Source organism: Plecotus auritus (genome assembly GCF_963455305.1).
Source record: "Plecotus auritus genome assembly, chromosome: 3".
NCBI classification, from domain to species: Eukaryota; Metazoa; Chordata; class Mammalia; order Chiroptera; family Vespertilionidae; genus Plecotus; species Plecotus auritus.
In genome coordinates this window covers 74,590,452-74,611,051 of record NC_137772.1, presented here as the reverse complement: position 1 = coordinate 74,611,051, position 20,600 = coordinate 74,590,452, and the positions used below count along the sequence as shown (strand labels likewise).

The 20,600-nt window shown below is 36.9% G+C and overlaps 1 pseudogene across 1 annotated transcript; it reads right to left on the bottom strand.

Moving 5' to 3' along the window:
* Window positions 1-1,618: 1,618 nt before the first annotated feature.
* LOC308244071 (transgelin-2-like) lies at window positions 1,619-2,698 on the bottom strand (annotated as a pseudogene). Its single transcript has 2 exons — window positions 2,367-2,698; window positions 1,619-1,896 (listed from the first exon to the last, which is right to left on the bottom strand). The product of its transcript is annotated as a transgelin-2-like (transcript).
* Window positions 2,699-20,600: the final 17,902 nt, after the last annotated feature.

The window sequence follows — 20,600 nt, the reverse complement described above, 5'->3', positions numbered from 1 at the left end:
TTGATATCTCATTGTAATTATGATTTGCCTTTCTCTAATGATGAGTGATGTTGAGTATCTTTAATTTGCTGTTAGTCATTTGTATATTTATGTATCCTCTTGGGAAATGTGTATTAACTTCCTTTGCCCATTTTGTAATGGGTTATTTGTTTGTTTTCTTATTGCAGTTTGGAAGTTCTTTATATAGGCATACCTCCCTTTATTGCACTTCACTGTATTGTGCTTCACAGATATTGCTTTTTCTTTCCTTTTTTTTTTTTAATACAAATTGAAGGTTTATGGCATTCCTGTATTGAACAAATTGAAAACCAGCTGGAAAAGATTTATCATTCTAGATGCCAATAAGAATATTCATGATTGATGGGAAAAGGTCAAAATATTAACATTGCAGCTGTTTGGAAGAAGTTGATTCTAACGCTCATGGATGGCTTTGAGGGATTCAAGACTTCAGTGAAGGAAGTAACTGTGGTGGTGAAAATATCAAGAAACCTAAAATTAGAAGTGGAGCCTCAAGATGTAATTGCATTAATGCTATCTCATGATAAAACTTTAATGGATGAGGAATTGTTTCTTATGGTTGAACAAAGAAAGTGGTTTCTGAGATGAAAACTATTTCTGGTGAAGATGCTGTGAAATTGTTGAAATGACATCAAAGGCTTTAGCATATTACATAAACTTAGTTTATAAAGCAGTGGCAGGGTTGAGGATTAACTCATAATGTTAAAAAAGTTCTACTATAGGTAAAATACTATCAAACAGCATCACATGCTACAGAGAAATTGCTCTTGAAAAGTCAATCAGTGTGGCAAACTTCATTGTTGTCCTATTTTAAGAAACTGCCACAGCCACCCAAACTTTAGCGACCACCAACCACTCTGGTCAGTCATCCACCATCAATACTCTTGAGTCAATACTCTTTCCCCCCCCCCCCCCACACACACACACAGTTAAAACATGACTTGCTGAAGGCTCAAATGATGCTTAGCATTTTTTAGAAATAAAGTATTTTTTTTCCAAAAAAAAAAAAAAAAGGGAGATTCTTTATTCAAATCAGCAAACTCAGATTCTTCAAGCCCCAGCCCAGGGGTCAGCCCTCCCTCCTATCTCCCCTCCTCCGGCCCCTTACCCACAGCGAGGGGAATGGAAAGTGAGAAGCCAAGAGGGCCTCTGGCAGGGCAGGCTGCCTCCAGTGTGTGGTGAGCCCAGTCCAGCTGTGGCAGGGTAGTGGCTGCCAGGACCCCTCCCTATAAATTAAGTCTCTGCAGCCACAGCTGCCAGGAGGCATATTTATGGAAGGAAGGCCCAAAGGCAGCATCGTTGACCCCAGCCATGGAATGGATTGAGAGATCAGGGTAGAAGAGGTATGAAGAAGTGGCCCTAAATTTTGATCCCAGGGAAAAAGAAGAGGCCAGTTGGTCCAGTTTTTGTGGGTTTGAAGAAGGGAATGTATTAATAAGCACAGGGGGAGAGGCTACTATTGGGCACCCCAGAGGAGACACGCCAGGCCAGGCCCTCACCCTGGCAGAGAGGAGCTTGAGGGCTCCAGGGGGCTCTTGGGGAATGTCACTGCTAAAATATATAAGAAAGCAGGAGCAGGGCTGGGAGTGGATCAGAGGATCTAGCATGGCATCCCAGAGCTGGTCATGCCTGCCTGAGGTGCCCCATGGTTGGTGCCCATCTGTAACCCAATCACGTTCTTGCCCTCTTGCAGCTGGTTGTCTGAGAAGTTCCAGGGGTTCTCCTTGGACTTCTGAGGAAACTAGTTGGGATCCCCAGAGAAAAGGCCATCATTCTGAGCTACTGCCAGCCCACCCAGGTTCATCAATGTCCATGGCATGCAGGCTGGGCTCTTTCCTTCCCAGAGGTCCGCCGTCTGGAAGAAGTCGGTGGGGTTTGCTGAAAGTTAATTCCAGCATGTCATAAATGCAAGAAGTTTCATCAAAAGGTTGATGGAACCTTGAGGATTGCCTGCTGGAAATGACTAAGGGCATTTCTCCACACCTAAAGATTTGCATAGATGATTGCTTGCGGCCAGACAGCTGAGGGAATTTTAATCTACATGGTATTGCCTCCTGCTGGCCAAACACCTGAACAGCCATAGGCAATTCTCCCAATCAGACCATGGATTCTGTATAACCTTGCCTTTCATGTATATCTACTTTGCCTTAGGACAATTGGTGTTAATAAAAAGCAAGGGGTCCAGAGAGACAGAGGACTTGGTCTCTTTAGCTAAGTCTTCTCTGGCTCCCCAAAACACCTTCCAAAATTATGCTTCATCTCTGTACTCTTGATTAATTTACAGCAGCCCTTTTTCCAGATTCCTGAATCCTTCAAGATGCTGGATCAAGACCCCCAGCAGGGTTGATGCCCTAGCACTCAGCTGCTTGTAGGAACTGAGAGATCTGCTCCATCTGCTTGAAGGCCATGGTGCAGGCCAGGATCTTCTTCACTGGGGCCTGCCCTTCAGGGTGCAGCCCATTAATGGGCTCACACAGCACCATGCCACCCTTGAGTCAGTCCTGGGAGTTCTCCCACCCGGGCTGGGGCCGGCCCACATCCTTGCGGCACTGGGTGGTGATCCACTGGATCGGGGTCTGCTCCAGGTCTGCATCACACTGTTTCTCAATCTTCTGCTGCACCTCCCGGCTCAGCCATAGGAGAGTCTCCTGTTGGCCATTCTTAAGGGGGATGGTGGCTGTGGAGAGCATCAAGTGGGCAGTAGAGCGCAGGGCCACAGGGCGAATCAGAAATAAAGTATTTTAAATTATTTATTTTTTTGGTGTAATGTTATTTTTGTACACTTAATAGACTACAGTACACTGTAAATGTAAGTTCTATATGCACTGGGGAATCCCCCTCTGAACTGTGTGACTCCCTTTATTTGGCTATTTACTTTATTGCATTTATATCCATTTCTTCCCACAAATTTAAGAAGTTTTTAACATTGTTTCTGGCTGTTGCTCCTTATCCTTGCCAATATTTGGTATTGTCTCTTTTCTGGATTCTGATCATTCTAATAGGTGTATAGTAGTATCTCATTGTTTTACTTTGCATTTCCCTGATAACATAGATTGTAGAGCGTCATGTCATGATTATTTGCTGTCTGTATATCTCCTTTGGTGAAATGTCTTTTAAGCTCTTTGGCCTTTAAAAAAATGTTTTAAATGATTTTAGAGAGAGGAAGGTAGAGGGAGGAAGAGAGAGAGAAAGGGGGAGAGAGAGAGAGAGAGAGACATTGACGTGAAAGAAATGTCAAGCATTTGCCTCCTGCTGTTCCCTTACTGGGGATTGAGCCTCCAACCTGAACATGTGCCCTGACAGGAATCAAACCAGCAACCTTTGGGTGCATGGGAAGATGCCCAGCCAACTGACTCACACCAGTCAAAGTCTATAGGGATATTTTCACTTCCATTTTGATGATAGTAATTTGTGCCCCCTCACTTCTGCTCTTGGTAAGCCTGGATAGAGAGGTTTATAAAATTTAAATGACGTTTTCAAAGAACTAGCTTTTGGTTATCCAGTGATTTCCTGTTTTCGATTTTATTGATGTATACTTTATTTTTAATACTCCTTTTCTTCTGATTATATCATGTTTAATTTGCTCTGCTTTTTATAGTTCCCCATGGTGAATTATTTTAAATGAATTATTTTAGCTCTTCCTTCTGTTCTAATATATGGATTCAATGATGTAAATTTCCCTTTAAGCACTACTTTTGCTGTATGGCATCCATTATTTTTTTTCCATGTTTAGAATCAACTGTCAGCTGAAGTTACAAAATGATTCATTGACATTTTATCATAATTGTATTTTAGAGTTTTACATTTGTATTTCTGTCTGGGATTTTTTTTTTTGAAGCATATATGATTAGCCTCTAGTGCAGTAATTGGCATATCTATTTTTTCCTGTTTTAGATGCTCTCTTTCCTTTAATAGTAAGTCACAATATGTTCTGGGTCTATTTCCAGACTTTATATTCTATTCAGATATATTGCTATTTATATCAGTCAAAATTCTGCTAATTACTAAAAGTTTATATTTAAACATATTTAAAGATATTTATAACTTCATTACTCTATATTAGCTAAAATTCTCTTGCTGTGTTTTAGTTTTTATTTTCTAGAAGTTGACTATCTTTTTGAGAAAGTTTAGTTTAAAGATCCACTATAAGTGCTTTTTAATATTTTGCTGAATATTTTTTCAGTAAAGTTTTATGATTTTTATCTCGATATGTCCTGTGCATGTAATTTTTTAAATTTTATTTTATTGTTTAAAGCATTACACATAGTAGTTAGTACATATATCTCCTTTTTTCCCCCGTTAACCTCTCCCCAGCCTCTCCTAACCACTGTCGCATGCCCTCATCCCACCCCCCACCCCCCGCCCAGTGTCTTGTGTCCATTGGTTGTGCTTATATGCATGCATACAAGTCCTTTGGTTGATCTCTTCCTCCCCCTCCCCAACACTTCCCAGCCTTCCCGCTGTAATTTGACAGTCTGTTCAATGCTTTACTACCTCTGTGTCTATCTTTTTGTTCATCAGGTTATAATGTTCTTCATTTTCCATAAACGAGTGAGATCATGTGGTGTTTTTCTTTCATTACCTGGCTTATTTCACTTAGCATAATGGTCTCCAGTTCCATCCATGCTGCTGCAAATGGTAAGAATTCCTTCTTTTTTATAGCAGCGTAGTATTCCATTGTGTAGATGTACCACAGCTTTTTAATCCACTCATCTGCTGATGGGCACTTAGACTGTTTCCAAACCTTAGCTATGGTGAATTGTGCTGCTATGAACATAGGGGTGCATATATCCTTTCTGATTCGTGTTTCTAGTTTCTTGTGATATATTCCTAGAAGTGATATTACTGGGTCAAATGGGAGTTCCATTTTTGGTTTTTTGAGGAAACTCCATACTGTTCTCCACAGTGGCTGCACCAGTCTGCATTCCCACCAGCAGTGCACGAGGGTTTCTTTTTCACCCTGCACCTGTCCAAAGAGCAGCAGCTGTGCAAGCAACCTGCCCTCATCCAAGGAGCAGCAGCCACACGAGCAGCCAGCCACCCTCCAAGGAACAGCAGCCGCATGAACTGCTTGCCCCCATCTGAGGAGCAGCAGCAGTGTGAGCAGCCCACCCCCTTCTGAGGAGCAGCAGCCTGCCTCCATCCAAGGAGCAATAGCCACACAAGCAGACTGCCCACGTCCAAAGAGCAGCAGCCCTGTGCAGTCCGCACTGGTCCGAGGAGCAGCAGTCACATGCAGCCTGCACCTGTCCGACAAGAATGAGCTGGGTGAGCAACCCGCCCCTGTTCGAGGAGCAGCGTCAGTATGTGCAGCTTATTCCCATCTGAGGAGCAGCAGCTGCGCAAGGAGCCCATCCCCCATGGAGAAGCAGCAGCCACACAAGCAGACTGCCCCCCATCTGAGGAGAAGCAGCTGCGCGAGCAACCCACACCCCTACGAGGAGCAGCAGCCCTGCAAGCAACCTTCCCCAGTCCAAGGAGCTGCAGCATCACGAGCAGCCCCCCCATCTGAGGAACAGCAGCAGCATGCAGCCAACCCCCATCTAAAAAGCAGAAGACACATGAGCAGTCTGCCCCTGTCCAAGGATCAGCAGCCGTGCGCAACCTGTCCCCATCTGAGGAGCAGCAGCCTCATAATCAGCCCACCCTCATCCAAGGAACAGCAGCTGTGCGAGCAGCCTCCACCACCAACCAGAGGAAACACCACTGCTGCGAACAGCACCTACCAGAGGAGCCGCTGCCAACTGAGAAGCAGCTGCTACTGTGACCGCCTGAGCAGCAACCGCAGCACGAGGAGCCACTGCCACCCAAGGGGCAGCCCCTGCATGACTTGACATCTAGATCAGTCGGTGAGACCAAAAATGGGTAGAAAAAGAAACCCCCAAAGAAAAGGAGGAAGCGCCAGAAAAGCAGCTAAGTGAAACAGAGGCATGCAATATGTCAGAAAAAGAATTCAGAATAAGGGTCATAGAGTTCATAAACCAGATGGAAGAAAAAATCAACACTTTATGTAAGAATCAAGAAGAAATGAATGAAAAAATCAACTTACGTAAGAATCAAAAAGAAGTGAAGAGTGATATAGCTGCAATAAAAAAAAAAAAACATGGAAAGTTTCAAAAGTAGACTAGGAGAAGCGGAGGACCGAATTAGTGAATTAGAAGACAGGGAAGCAAAACACAGCCAAACTGAATTGCAATTGGAGAAAAATATTAAAAGACAGGAGGAGAGCCTAAGGGAGCAATGGGACAACATGAAACGAAGCAACAATATGAATAATAGGGGTGCTAGAACCACAGGAAGAGGAACAAGGGTTAGAAGACCTATTTGAAGAAATAATGTGAGAAAACTTCCCTGATGTGGTAAAGAAAAAAGTCACACAAGCACAGAGTGTCCTAAACAGGATGAATCCAAAAATACCCACACCAAGACACATCATAATTACGATGGCAAATATTCAGGACAAAGAGGGAATCTTAAAGGCTGAAAGAGAGAGAAAAAAGTTACATACAAGGGATCTCCCATTAGATTATCAAATGATTTCTCAATAGAAACACATAAGGCCAGAAAAGAATGGAAGGAAATTTGCAAAGTGATGCAAACCAAGGGACTGAATCCAAGAATACTCTATCCAGCAAGGCTATCATTCAAAATTGAAGGGGAAATAAGGAGCTTCACAGACAAAAAAAAAAAAAAAAAAAAAAAAAGGCTAAGGGAGTTTATCACCACCAAACCAGCAATGCAAGAAATGCTAAAGGTACTGGTGTAAAAAGAAGAAATAAAAAGGTAAGAAGGAGCACAGGCACAAAAAATAAAAATGGCTACAAAGAAGTACCTTTCAATAATAACTTTAAACATAAATGGACTAAATGCTACAATCAAAAGACATCAAGTGGCTTAATTGATAAAAAAACACGACCCATATATATGCTGTCTACAAGAGACCCACCTCAGAAAAAGGGAGTCACACAGACTGAAAGTGAAGGGATGGAAAAATATCTTTCAGGAAAATGGAAATGAAAAAAAGCTGAGGTAGCAGTACTTATATCTGACAAAATAGAACTCAAAGTAAAGGCCATAAGAAGACATAAGGAAGGCCACTTCATAATAATAAAGGGATCGATACAACAAGAGGATATAACCCTGGTAAACATATATGCACCCAATGCAGGAGCACCCAAATACATAAAAACAAAACAAAACAAAACAAAACAAAACAAAACAAAACAAAACAAAACAAAACAAAAAACCTCCTGGAACATATCAAGGGAGAGATCAACAACAATACAATCATAGTATGAGACTTTAATACACCACTGACATCACTGGATAAATCCTCTAGACAAAAAATCAGCAAAGAAATAGCAATTCTAAATGACTCACTAGATCAGATGGACCTACTTGACATCTTCAGAGCATTTCACCCCAAAGCCACAAAATATACGTTCTTCTCAAGTGCACATGGGACATTTTCAAAAATAGACCACATATTGGGTCACAAGCAAAGTCTCCACAAATTTAAAAAGATTGAAATCATATCAAGCATTTTCTCAGACCACAATGTGCATGTAATTTTTATTCCACATATATTCTTGTGTTCTAGTGCAGTGAAAAGGATTATTTTGCTGTTATTGTTGTGGCTGTATTTTCCAATTCATTATTATTGCTATGTAAGAAATTGATTTATTTGCTACTTTTATTTATGCTTTTTCTTCTTTGTCTGAAATCAGTTTATCTGAAATAATTTAACTCATTTTTATATTTACACTTTTTATTTAACTTCTACTCATTAAAATGAAACCAAAGTGGTATACTGGTAAGAGGGGACCATTGTTTTGTTTGTATTTTATACATTTAAAAGTAATACTGCCTGATAATTGTTAAAGAAGAGATATTGGTTTTTGTTCATATATCTGCAATCAGTTTTTCATATGATCTGATCATACCTTTTTCCAACATTTATTAAAACTTCCCTTTGGCATGTTAATATCATTAGTTATTTAAGATATGAATGTTAATATAATACATTTTAATGTATTTCCCAATATTGAACCTTCCTATATTCCTAGAATTTTAAATCATGCTTGGCATTTTATTGATTCTGTTATTTTGGGTATTCTTTCATTTAGATATTGATATTCACACTCATATTGAAGATTTATTTTCAGTTTTTATTTGCCAGAATTCTATGCTAGGTTTTGATAGTCTGTGTGTTTGTAGAATTTCCAGAGGCAACCCAAAAACCCACTCTATCTTTATTGAATCACATAGGTAGAAAACTTTATTATAGACTGCCACCATAAATTGGCTTAAAAGTAGTCTGAACATAGATAATTCAGTATAGTGCATGTTTGTCAGAGAGTGTGAGATTAACCACCGAAATTAAGTGTGGAGGTGCCAATTCAATGGTGTCTCTATAGATCCCGTGCCTGTAGCAAGTAGAAGAAGAAAGAAAGTCAGGTGCAAGAATAATAGAGAAGAAACATGTTAAGTCCCCAATTGAGTGTAAGACAGTCAAACTCCCTCATGGACTTTCTACATTCTGAATTTACAAAAGAAGAAAAATTGAAATAAAATTTCCATAATTTAAAATATTTTACATTTTAACTTTATTGTTGCTGGTATATGCAATTAAATTTAATCATAATTGTTACATATTTCACCAATACTAAGGTTATTTTATCATATCCTGATTGAAAATTTTAAATTGATAAACTTAGAACCTGGCAGAACCCCCATATTTTCATAGATCAAAGTGGAATACTTAGAATACTTCCTGTTTACTAAAATGGCAATCCGAATGTAATGATGCAGTCCTTTGTGAATCATAGAGATTAAAGTCATGATCAAAATTTCAAATGGACCAGCTATGGAGATGTTTATTGCTTACCCGTTAATTTTCTTGGTTTGAATATGAAGTAGTCTGACACATTAGAAAATGACAATAGATTATAAAGAAAGTAAGTGGGCAATGATTGCAATTATAGAAGCTATTCCAGATAAAGTATTTTTTTCATGGGCAATTAATAAACCCCTGGCATTTGAAAGTAGTTATATGCCTGCAAACTTTTTTTAAAAATGTTTTTTATTATTGATTTTGGAAAGAGGAAGTTAGAGGAGAAACATTGATTTGTTGTCCCACTTATTTATGCATTCTTTTATGTCCTCTGACTGGAATGGAACCCAGAACTTTGGTGTATTGGGACAATGTTCTAACCAACCATAGCTACCCAGCCAGGCTTCAAACTTCTTTTAAAAAATATCATCTAGCCTGGCAAATATAGATCACCTGGAATTAAGACTTTACCATCCTGCTTTAAGGATATAAGATACTTCATATTGGCGTCATAATTTGTGTTGGAGGACATTGACAACTTCATCATCTCCACAAGCCATCATCCTGGGACACGTACTAACAACTTGATTCTTATGGACCTTGAGAAAACCAGGAGATCAGGGAGTAGCAAGTTTAAGTTACTTAGCAACAATGGTAAGACATGTATCAGAATGAAGAATGAATTCAGGAAATGTTAAACTGCACATCATTGAATTTATTGGGAACTTAAGTATTTGGGCAATATAGGATACTTCCTCAAAGAGAAGAATATTATGCCTCGTTTTCTTGTTTTGTTTCAATCTGGATCTGATTGACCCATAAGTTGGGAAGAAGAGTAGTGAGTGATCAATAGGAGACTATTTACAAATCTCTAGGAAGCATGGAAAAAGGAAAGCCAACAAAAGATATGGGGGCATCTCATGGTAGCGAAGAGAGGGAGCTATTATCCTTCTACACCAGAAGGAGTAAAAGAAAAAAATTAGTTGTACAAATGCAGAGATGGTGGCTATACCTACAGAAGATGTCAGCTTGAGAGAAGTTATGTGAACATTGTTATATAAATGTAGCATTCCTAGATAAAGCAAAATGGACTATTTAGTGAAAGAAATACTCTTTCACTAAAAGAAATCTCCTTTTCTTGGCCACTCACTGATTGGTTCATTACACCAGAGAACATTGGAAACCATTAACTTCACTCCAAAATGTTGGCATTCTGTGGTTCAGAACAGGATGATGTATGAGCAGAGAAGAATTAGGAGAAACAAACAGAAAATATCCAGTATTTGGAGCAGACACATTGATAGGTCCCTTTGGCATTTTGAGGCAAAGTAGATGGCATTTAACTGCTCTGCTTTTGCCCATTATCTGAAAACCTGGAGTACGACTAGCTGTAGTTAGACATAGGAACTAGAATAATTTTCCAGCTGCCCCACATATGTAGTAAGCTTCTCTAATATTCGATACTGTCTTGAAAGATTTCACTGGATTTGGGTTCCAATTAAATGGATCGTCATGCTTTATGGAGTCTAAAAATTTCTGATAAAGGAATCACATCAGAAACTCAAAGTTTCAGGAATAAGCCCATGTCACTTTCAATAAATAAGTAAATTTCCTTTAAAAATAATCTTTCCTTGGAATAGAAAGGTTTTGCTGGATACTAAATAATTAGCAATTGGAACCTTAGGAACCATGCAATTTTAGCAGAGATTGTGAATTGAATATTGTCTCGTCAATGTAGACATCAAGTGAGCTTATTTAGTGGTACCCCATTATTGAGAGCAAGTAGTACATATTGACAGATCTAAGACAAAACCAGTACTGTTTGTTGTAGAGCAGACCCTCCCAGTCTACCTGTCCATGCTACTATCATTGAGATCTCTGTCAACCACTATCTTTAGCCTTAAAGGCGCCCCTATGTGATGATCATAAAATAATGGCATTACTTCTAAGGATTCAAGCATGTTGGGGAAAAATAATGAAACTGACATTATTGTCTTTTTTTTCAGAATGGTATAAATCCTTTGAAGCAATTAGGTGCTGCCTCTCTAATTACCTGTGTATATATGTGTGTGTATTTGCTTGTAGTTTGTATATTTATAGTTACCAAAAAGTAGAAGTGTGGATGAAGTTTTCTAAGAATATATTTAATGACTCACTTAAAAATTTTGTTCATAATCTCCATGACTCTAGCCTTCATTTGTTTGGCAATGTTCACAATCAAGTGAGAAACATTTTTACCAAGGGATATAATTAGGAGCCAGATAGAGTGGCTGAGGTTCCTACCTGGCCATTTCTAACAACTCCTGCCATGAGAAAGTGGGAATAGAGAGTATAGGGAGAAAGGCTAGAGTGATTGTCATGCTTTTTAAAAGAGAAATAGTGTGTGCTAAAAAATGGTGGCAGGAAGGAAAATAGAACTTGGAGGAGTCTCTAGAGCAATAACATGAGCATTGATATTTTGTTAAAGACTAAATATGCAATGATTTCAAAAGCTTAGATAGAAATGTTTGGAAATTACTCCTAGGTAAAGAACTCAAACTGGAATATTTTGGCAATAGACGGGAATGTCACAATTATCAGTGGTAATAATTCTACAGAATTTAGAGTTCAAATATTTACCTTTATTTCTGGCTTCACATGAATTATAATTTTTAAATTATTTAATTTTCTTTTTCTAATATTACATAGGGTATTGGGTATGGTTAAGTTTAGTCTCCAAATAATATAAGTTTTCTAAATAATGTAAATTTTAAAAATAGGTATCTTTTGCTCTAGCCAATTTGGCTCGGTGGATTGGATGCCAGCCCATGGAATAAAGAGTCATGGGTTTGATTCTGGTCAAGGACACATACCTCAGTTGCAGGCTGGATCCCCTCCTGGTCCTGGTAGGAGCACATGCTGGAGGCAACCAATCCATGTGTCTCTTTCACTTGGATGTTTCTCTTTGTGTCTCCCACTCACATCCACTCTCTCTAAAAATCAATGGAAAAAATAGGTATCTTTCAGAGATCTCTCTAAAAATCAATGGAAAAAATAGGTATCTTTCAGAGATCTCTCTAAAAATCAATGGAAAAAATAGGTATCTTTCAGAGATCTTGTGCTTAAAGCTGAATACCTTTACAAAGAATGGCTTTGGATTGCTTATTTTTAGAGAAGGAAACATTTTGTATAGCTGTATGTATGTATGTATGTGGTTTTAAATACATGAGTCAGAATCTAACATAATATAGAGACATTTTAATTACATCTGGATCAAAAGATTGTATTTGAATGTGTACTTATTAAACAAGGAGTGGATTTAATTTTATCTTTTTCCCCTTTCTTACCCACTCTGTCCTTGCATCAATAGCAACACCAGGAGAGCTACATTTTCCCCATTCTATGAATTCATATTGGATCATTTCTCATTATCCAGAACTATCAGTAACCATGCCTCAACTGCTACCAATTTGCCTTGACTAAAAGATAAACTGTAATCTAGTAAGGTTTTCATTTCTGAGCATTTGAATGTAGGGTATCACAGAGTACATATACTTTGAAGCTGAGTAGTTCTGATGACAATAGCTTCAAAGGCATTCTCAACAAGCCTTTGCAGCTGTCCTTTCTTAAGCCTTAATTATTTTGAATTTTTCTTTAATTTAGTAAGCTGCCAAGTATTTTTTTTTTATCTCACCCAAGGATATATTTATTACTTTTTTTTTTTTTTGAGAGAGAGAGAGAGAGAGAGAGAGAGAGAGAGAGAGAGAGACATCGGTATGAGAAAAACATTGATCAGTTGCTTCCTGTAGGCACCCCAACTGGGGATTGAATCCACAACCTAGGTATGTGCCCTGACTAGGAAATCAAACCCGCAGTCTTTTGGGATATGGGATGACACTCCAGCCATTAGGGCACAAGTATTTTTTAAACACATTTATTATGTTTGTTTGCTATAGTCAGTTTATATAATTTAGAATCAAAGTCTCCAAACTAATGTTGTTGACCATTCTTCACCATATGGGGTAGCAATTATGTTCAGTTGCAAATGAAGGAAATTTACTAAAGTGGCTCATACACACAGTTAATTATCTTATCTAAAATAATGCTGGACCTGGGCACTTTGAGGCTAATATGATATCTCCACAGTTACAAGTTATCAGCGAACCAGACTCCTTTGATCTTTCTGCTCCACAGTACTGGAGTCAGATCTGAATTTCTCTTCTAGTATAAGATGAACTTCATACATGATTTCTATATTACAAAAAGAAGAAAGAATAGAAGAAAAAAAGAAATATATAGCACCTTTCATCAGTCATCTATCTAGTATACAGGGTAGGGCAAAAGTCGGGTTACAGTTGTTCATATGGAAAATAATACAATAATTGATAAATAATAATACAAGAATAAACTCTATGTTTCATGTACTCACAACTGTAAACCTACTTTTGCTTACAATGTATTTTCTAATATTTCTCATTATCCAGAACTTGGTCATGGTCATAATGCAACTCTGAGCTACAAATCAAGCTTCTGTTACTAATGATTATGTAGAGAAGAGCAATTTGTCTGCTATCTTCTTCATGACTGTTTTATAATTTGTTGTGTGTATAGTTAAAATATTTGGTGTTTTAAAATTCTTACTTCATACTTTCTTAGTTACACTTTGGTTATTGTATACATAACATGTATAGAATCCCAATGGAAACCATAAAATATTACTTCAGTTTATAATTTCTTACTTGAAACAACTTTTGTAAGAAAGGACAACCCTACATGTAATCATTGTGTGAGAACTTGGAAATAATTAATGATGGTTCTGTTGATTATTTTTCAGGGGGAAAACTTTTTTTCTCATTTGTATTAATAAAAAAAGCTATTGGGATTTATATTTTACTAAGACATTCAATCATTTTACTATGCCATTTTCTCTCTTCTCTAAATATGTTTACCTTAATATAACATTTTTTTGTGTGGAATATTAGAAAACATAGGAAGGCAAATCGCTGTAAAGGAAAATCACAGCATCTTATGTCTTTGAATTATCCTCTGCTCACATGTTGTATTATTTTTTAAAAATCTATACTTCTACTATGCTACATTTAAACACAAAAGCACATACAAATAGGTTAATACAGGGGTGAGCAAAAGTAGGTTTATAGTTGTGAATACACAAAAGAGTTTATTCTTGTATTATCATTTATTAATTACTGTATTATTTTTACATATGAACAATTGTAAACCTTCTTTTTCCCACCCATATATATTATCTATGAAACCTCACCTAATATTAACTCTGTAGGCATGGAAGGGAAGACCTCACATGGTTTATTTCTGTACTCATTTACTGTTACAGATAAAACATGTAGACAACAGTAATCAGTGGTTGGTGTAAGTTATATATTACTATACAAATAGGACCATAACGTAGTTGAAAAATTGAGGATGACTTTTCTATATAGATTATTGTACAGCTTATCCAATGTATGTAGTAATTGTAATTTGCCATTCCGAGAGCAGCTCTTACATCCAAACCCTGTTCTTACTCCTTAACCTATGCAGTGTGATCTTTCTAGAAAAAAAAAAAAAAGTTTTTTTTGGCTCTCTTTCTTTGGCCTTTGTTTGTTTGTTTTGTTAATTGAGACCCTTCAGTCCACAGACTGATGTTCTATCCACTGAGACAAACCAGCTAGGACTCTTTCTTTGGCCATTTAACCTCATTTCTACTGTCCCTCCAATCTAAGTTACCAGTCTGTCACTTCAATATGTTCTCATGGGTGGGTGTACCAAAGGCTGTGAGTCTTCAAATTAGTAGTAATAGAGAAGAAAGAAACTATTATTCTGGTCTAACATGCAGTTGGATTCTTTAAAAATCAAATTTTCACATTTTACAAGGTAAGAAGTATCTAATTCTACCCTATCTCTTTCATGATACGGTAGTAACATTGGTTGCATTACAAATAAACCAGATTATAAATAGAGCTAGATGCATTAAATAGATGAGAACAAAAACATCAAAATAAATTTTTTAAAAAGGTTCCATTTATTCTTCAGTTTTTGTAGGTGTATATAATAGTTGTGTGTATGTTTCTTAGAAAATGGTTTTAAATAAAATTATACAAATATTCAAATAAATATAGATAAAAACTAAACTATAATAATAAAAGCATAATATGCAAATTGACCGAATGACCGAACAGCAGGATGACTGTCCAGATGACCTTCCAGATGACCTCGCTATGACACGCACTGGTGCCAGGCCAGCCAAGGTGGGTGCGATGTGGTTGGTTGGGGGCCTGGCCATCGCCCCATGATTGCCCTGCAGAGGGAGACCCAGGCTACCGGCCAGCAGGGTGATTGATCAATCAGGGATACCATGATTGCCCCAAAGAGGGAGGCCCAGGGTACTGCGTGGCGGTGCTGGGGCAGGTGGGCCATGCCTCCCTCTGTGGGGATGATCCATCGCGGAGCCCTGGCCAGGTGGTGGATCCTACCTCTTTGGGGCAGTCCATCGTGGGGCTTCTGGACTGTGAGAGGGCACAGGCCGGGCTGAGGGACACCCCCCACCCAGTGCATGAATTTTGTGCACTGGGGCTCTAGTCTAATATATATATTATGTTCTGGCCATTTAATTTTCTACTGAGTTAAGTCAATATGTGGGTGATGACTACTAGACTTTATGGAAGTATTAATGAGTGCAGTTTGAATCAATTTTTTTATATCAGCCTAAAAGTAGAAATTTATAGCCTGGATACTATGCATATATTTTTCTATTATAGTAATACATAAATTGCACTCATATTAGAGCTTAGGGTCCCATGGAAAATATTCTAATATATTATTGATTTGAATATTTTAAATGAAAAATACATTTTTTTATCTATCAGCACTACAAGTTCTCAAATTGTGAAATTTGGATTTCATGGCAATCAGTTGGTCCAGAATGTATATTCCCCTTATTTTTCAAGCAGGGCTAAAATATAATTGTAATTCTCTATTAATTTTACACATGACATAATATTTTGTAGAATATATTTAAAAGCATCTGAGAGGTTTTATTTTTCATGAGTGAGTCAATTGTATTCTTTTTGCAACTTTAACATCAAATGAGGAGGAAGAGAGAAGTACTTCAAGAGCCTTTCTGCATTTCTACATTGGCATTTTTCCTCATGATTGAATTTTCATACTGATAACCAAGTTATAAAATTAATATTAATTTAAAAAGACTATGTCTGAGATTTTAAAAATGTAATTAATTAAATAAATATTTATTTGATTCATTCAAAATATGCCTCTGTTTCTATAGGAATTTCGTAAATTCAGTAAGATTAGCTAAGACTTCTGAAGAGAATTTTTTGCTGAGGTTCAGTAAAGGTTATCTAAGCCTATAGATTTACATTGAAAATAATATACTAGATAGTCTACTTAGTCATCTAGAAAGCATAACTCAGCTTAGTGTTGAGCTTTAAGAATAATAAAGAGCTCAACATCCCAAATTTATTCACATGTGAGTTAACTTTAACTTCAAGAATATATTGCAAGATTACACATATTATACTTTTGTAAAAGGTGTAATTCTTTTTATAAAAGACCCTTGTATAGTAATTCACATAACTTTATTCCTTTAAAATATGTGCTTTATTATATATAAATTTAAAGAATGCATTTATAAGATCATACCAGATCTTAAAGTTGTTTAATTTCAGAATGAAGCATCTTGTTGAATGAGGAGGATAATCCAAGCCAGTTCCCAAAAATTTATAATAGCCTCCTTTTGTTTTAATCCTAATTTTGAGTCATTTCTTAAGTATTAAAATTCCCCTTCTTTCTTTGGTGTTGAATTGATTTAATATAAATTAGGCATTTTATTGAGAAATAATGGGCATGATGTTTTTGTGCAAGTGCATTAGTTTCCATGGAGACATATAGCAAATATTTTTTCTGCTATTTCTTTTAATGGAATGTTATAAATTCTTTTTAAAGTCACTTTGTGTGACTTAGTTATTATATAACTGATAGAAACATACTACTGGACTTCATAATAGACAACTATGGCCTACAAGTACAGAAAATAATGAAACCCTTTCCTATAAACAGTCCTCAAACTTAGAAACATGACTTTAGTTTTAGATTTTTCTTTTTTCCTTGAAAAAGGAATATAGTAAGGAATACTATTTTTACAAGGAAATTCAACTCTGTTTGGTGGCTAACTCTTTAAGACTGGCTATGAACGAATTCAGTAGAGTGAGAAATCACCTCATGACTCTTGAACTTTCACAAGATAAATAAAATAGTTTGTTATGATCCCTTGAAAACTTTATCTGAGACTCAATACTAGTTGAAATGGAAAAATCATGACTCAAAATTCTATAATGCTGTAAAGAAGGATTGGGTCATATAGGCAAGGGTTAGTGAGGGCATGATTGCAAAGCTGAAAAGGAGCCTGGTTTGACTGGTGAAATCTAGCTAAGCTGTTAGGTCAAAGTTATGCTGACAGAGAGCTGCACCTCTGTACCAGACAGGAATTCAGCATTATACTGTGGATTTGCCCGAAGAATTTAGTTAGACCAATGAATTGAAAATATTACATCCAAGTGCATATAAATATTACACAGACATTTTATACATGATATTGAGTAGTAACATGAGTAGGTTTGGAAAAATATGTGATCTCTAAAATTTCTTATTTATATGGGGAAGTTACTGAAAGATTAAGGAAAGAAACTGTGACCCAGATGAATAAAATGTCATGTACATTTAAGTATACAAACATAAATGTAGTCGACATTTCCTCCCCTTTGGAAAGTTCTTTTGTAACTCTTTGTAGTCAGTCCCTCCATCTTTAGTTTAGTCCAAATACCATCATGTTTCTGTTATTCTTAACTTTTATTGTTCTATTTTTATGTATTTTGAGTTGTTTTATTTTTAGTATGTTTTTATTGAATTTAGAGAGAGGAAATGAGAGGAAGAGAGAGACAGAAACATCACTGATGAGAGAGAATCATTGACCTACTGCCTTCTGCATGCCCCACACTACAGATCGAACCCACAACCCTGGCATGTGCTCTGACTGGGAATTGAACTGTGACCTCCTGGTTCATAGATTGACATTCAAGTACTGAGCCACACTGGCCAGGCTTAAGTTAAGTTTTGTAGACAGTATGAGGTAATGGTAGAGAACTATTTTTAAATTTCATGTAGTTTAATTTTTAAAAAGACTATGCTTTCCCCATTAGCTTACTTAGCATTATTCTCAAAATTCAATAGTTATAAAATAAAACAAATTCAGCAACACAGACAACAGAAGGGTGATACCAAGGGGAGGCGATTTGGGAGAGGATGAATAGGATACAGAGGGTCAAATATATGGTGATGGAAAGAGAATATTCTTGGGGTGATGAGCACACAAAGCTATATACAAATGATGTCTTATAAAATTACTAGAGGCTCTGTTCACAAAATTTAGATTTTTTCTTTTTCCTTGAAATTTAGTAAGAAAAATTATTTTTAACAGGGCAATTCAACTCTGTTTGGTGGATAACTCTGGTAGGATCCCTAGGCCTGGCCGGCGATCAGGGCCAATGGGGGCCTTCTTTCCCTCGGCTGCCAGCTGCCAGCTGGGGCCTTCCTTCATTCCACTCTGCCCCCTGGTGGTCAGCGCACATCATAGTGAGTGGTCAAACTCCCGGTCAGTCAAACTCCAGAGGGCACAATTTGCATATTAGCCTTTTATTATATAGGATACCCTTGAAACTTATGTAATGTTATTAACCAATGTCACCCCAACATATTTAATTAAAAATTAGCTGTTGTGTGTGTTTGTGTGTCTATTGTTGGACTTTGTTTTCATTGACCTATATTGCTTTCTTCATGCTAATTCAATACCATTTTGGTTACTATAGCTTTACATTCAAATTTGTAATAAAGTAAGTTGTCTTCCAGCCTTACTCTATATTTTCAAAGATCAAATAAGTTTTGAAAGAGTGAACTATATGAAATTTTATCTGTTTCTTATTGGATGGCTTCATAGCACTTCTGGTATATCTTTTTTTTATTTTTTATTTTTTTAGTTTATTTTTTTATTTTTTTATTTTTATTTTACTTTTTTTAATTTTCATTTTTATTTTATTTTTTAAGATTTTATTTTTTATTTTTTTTAATTGTTTGAAGTATTACAAATAGTAGTACATATGTCTCCTTTATTCCCCCATTGACCTTCCCCCAGCCTCCCCTTCCCCCCAGTACATGCCTTTACCTGCCACCCCCCAGTGTTTTTTTATCCATTGGTTATGCTTATATGCATGCGTACAAGTCCTTTGGTTGATCTCCTACAGCCCCCCCCCCCCCGCCCGCAACCGCAACCTCCTTTGCCTTCCCGCTGTAGTTTGACAGTCTGTTCAATGCTTCTTTGCCTCTGTATCTATTTTTTTCCCCATTTCATTTTTTTAAAAAAATCTTGCCTCTGCAGACTAGAAATAAACATATAATAACAAAAAATGTTTGACTTCTGGTATATCTATATAGAGTGTAAGGGAGGGGGAGAGAGAAAAACACTGATGTGAGAGAGAGACACATTGATTAATTGCTTCCTGTACCCACCCAAAATGTCTGGGGGGGGGGGGGGGTCAAACTTGCAACTTAGGTACATGCCCTTGACTAGGAATCAAACTGGAGACACTTTGGTGCCTGTGTCTTGATGCCTGTGCCTTGTAACTCTTTGTAATCAGTCCCTCCATCTTTAGTCTAGGCCAAAAAGTTACTACAAAGAGTTGCACCTGGCACACCGACCAGGGCAGAACTTCTAGTATATTAATGTGGTTTATAAATCTTTAAGAGGAGATAGTCAATAAAATATTTCCAAAAATTATTCTTCTATGAAAATTATATTTCCCTTTTCACATTAACAGAGCTTATTATTTTCTGCAAATACACTTTTCAAGGTCTGCATTTGAAGTGAAGGAGCATACAAACAATGCATTTGAATCCAGCAACTGGTGTACTATCTCTATAAGATTAAGACACATTGACTCAAAATAAGTAGAATCTAATGCAAACTGTTGGGGTAACATCACTTTATATGTAACATATGTAAATTCAATTACTTTCAGACTAAAAGGAAAAAAGTTGGTGGAAACAAAATAAAAATTTAAATATTGCAATAGATTCCCTCCTAATGAGCTTCCAAAGTAAACATGAACTGAGAAGCATCTGTTCCTAGAAGAAGAAATAATTGTCTTGAACTTACTGTGATACAATATGTTTAATAGTATACTTTAAATGGATGACTACAGGGATTATTTACAGAAAATTGTAACTATATGTGAATGTGCTTTCATAAACTGACTTTAAAAAAGTCTTTATTTTTTGAAAGTATTACATATGTTCCCTCCCTTTTTTCCCCCCCATTGAGCTCTTCTAGTTCACCCCCACCTCTCACCCTCCACCTTAGGCCTTCATCACACTATTGTCTGTGTCCATGGGTTATGCATATATGCATACAAGTTCTTTGCTTGATATCTTCTTACTTACCGCACCACCCACCTCTACCTTCCCTCTAAGATTCAACAGTCTATTCCATGTTTTATGTGTCTGGATCTCTTTTGTTCATCAGTTTATTTTGTTCATTAAATTCCACATATGAGTGATTGTGATACTTATCTTTCATTGACTGGCTTATTTTGCTTAGCATAATATTATCCAGGTCCCTCTATGCTGTCTCAAAGGATAAGAGATCTTTCTTTTTTACTGCTGTATAGTATTCCATGCTGTAAAT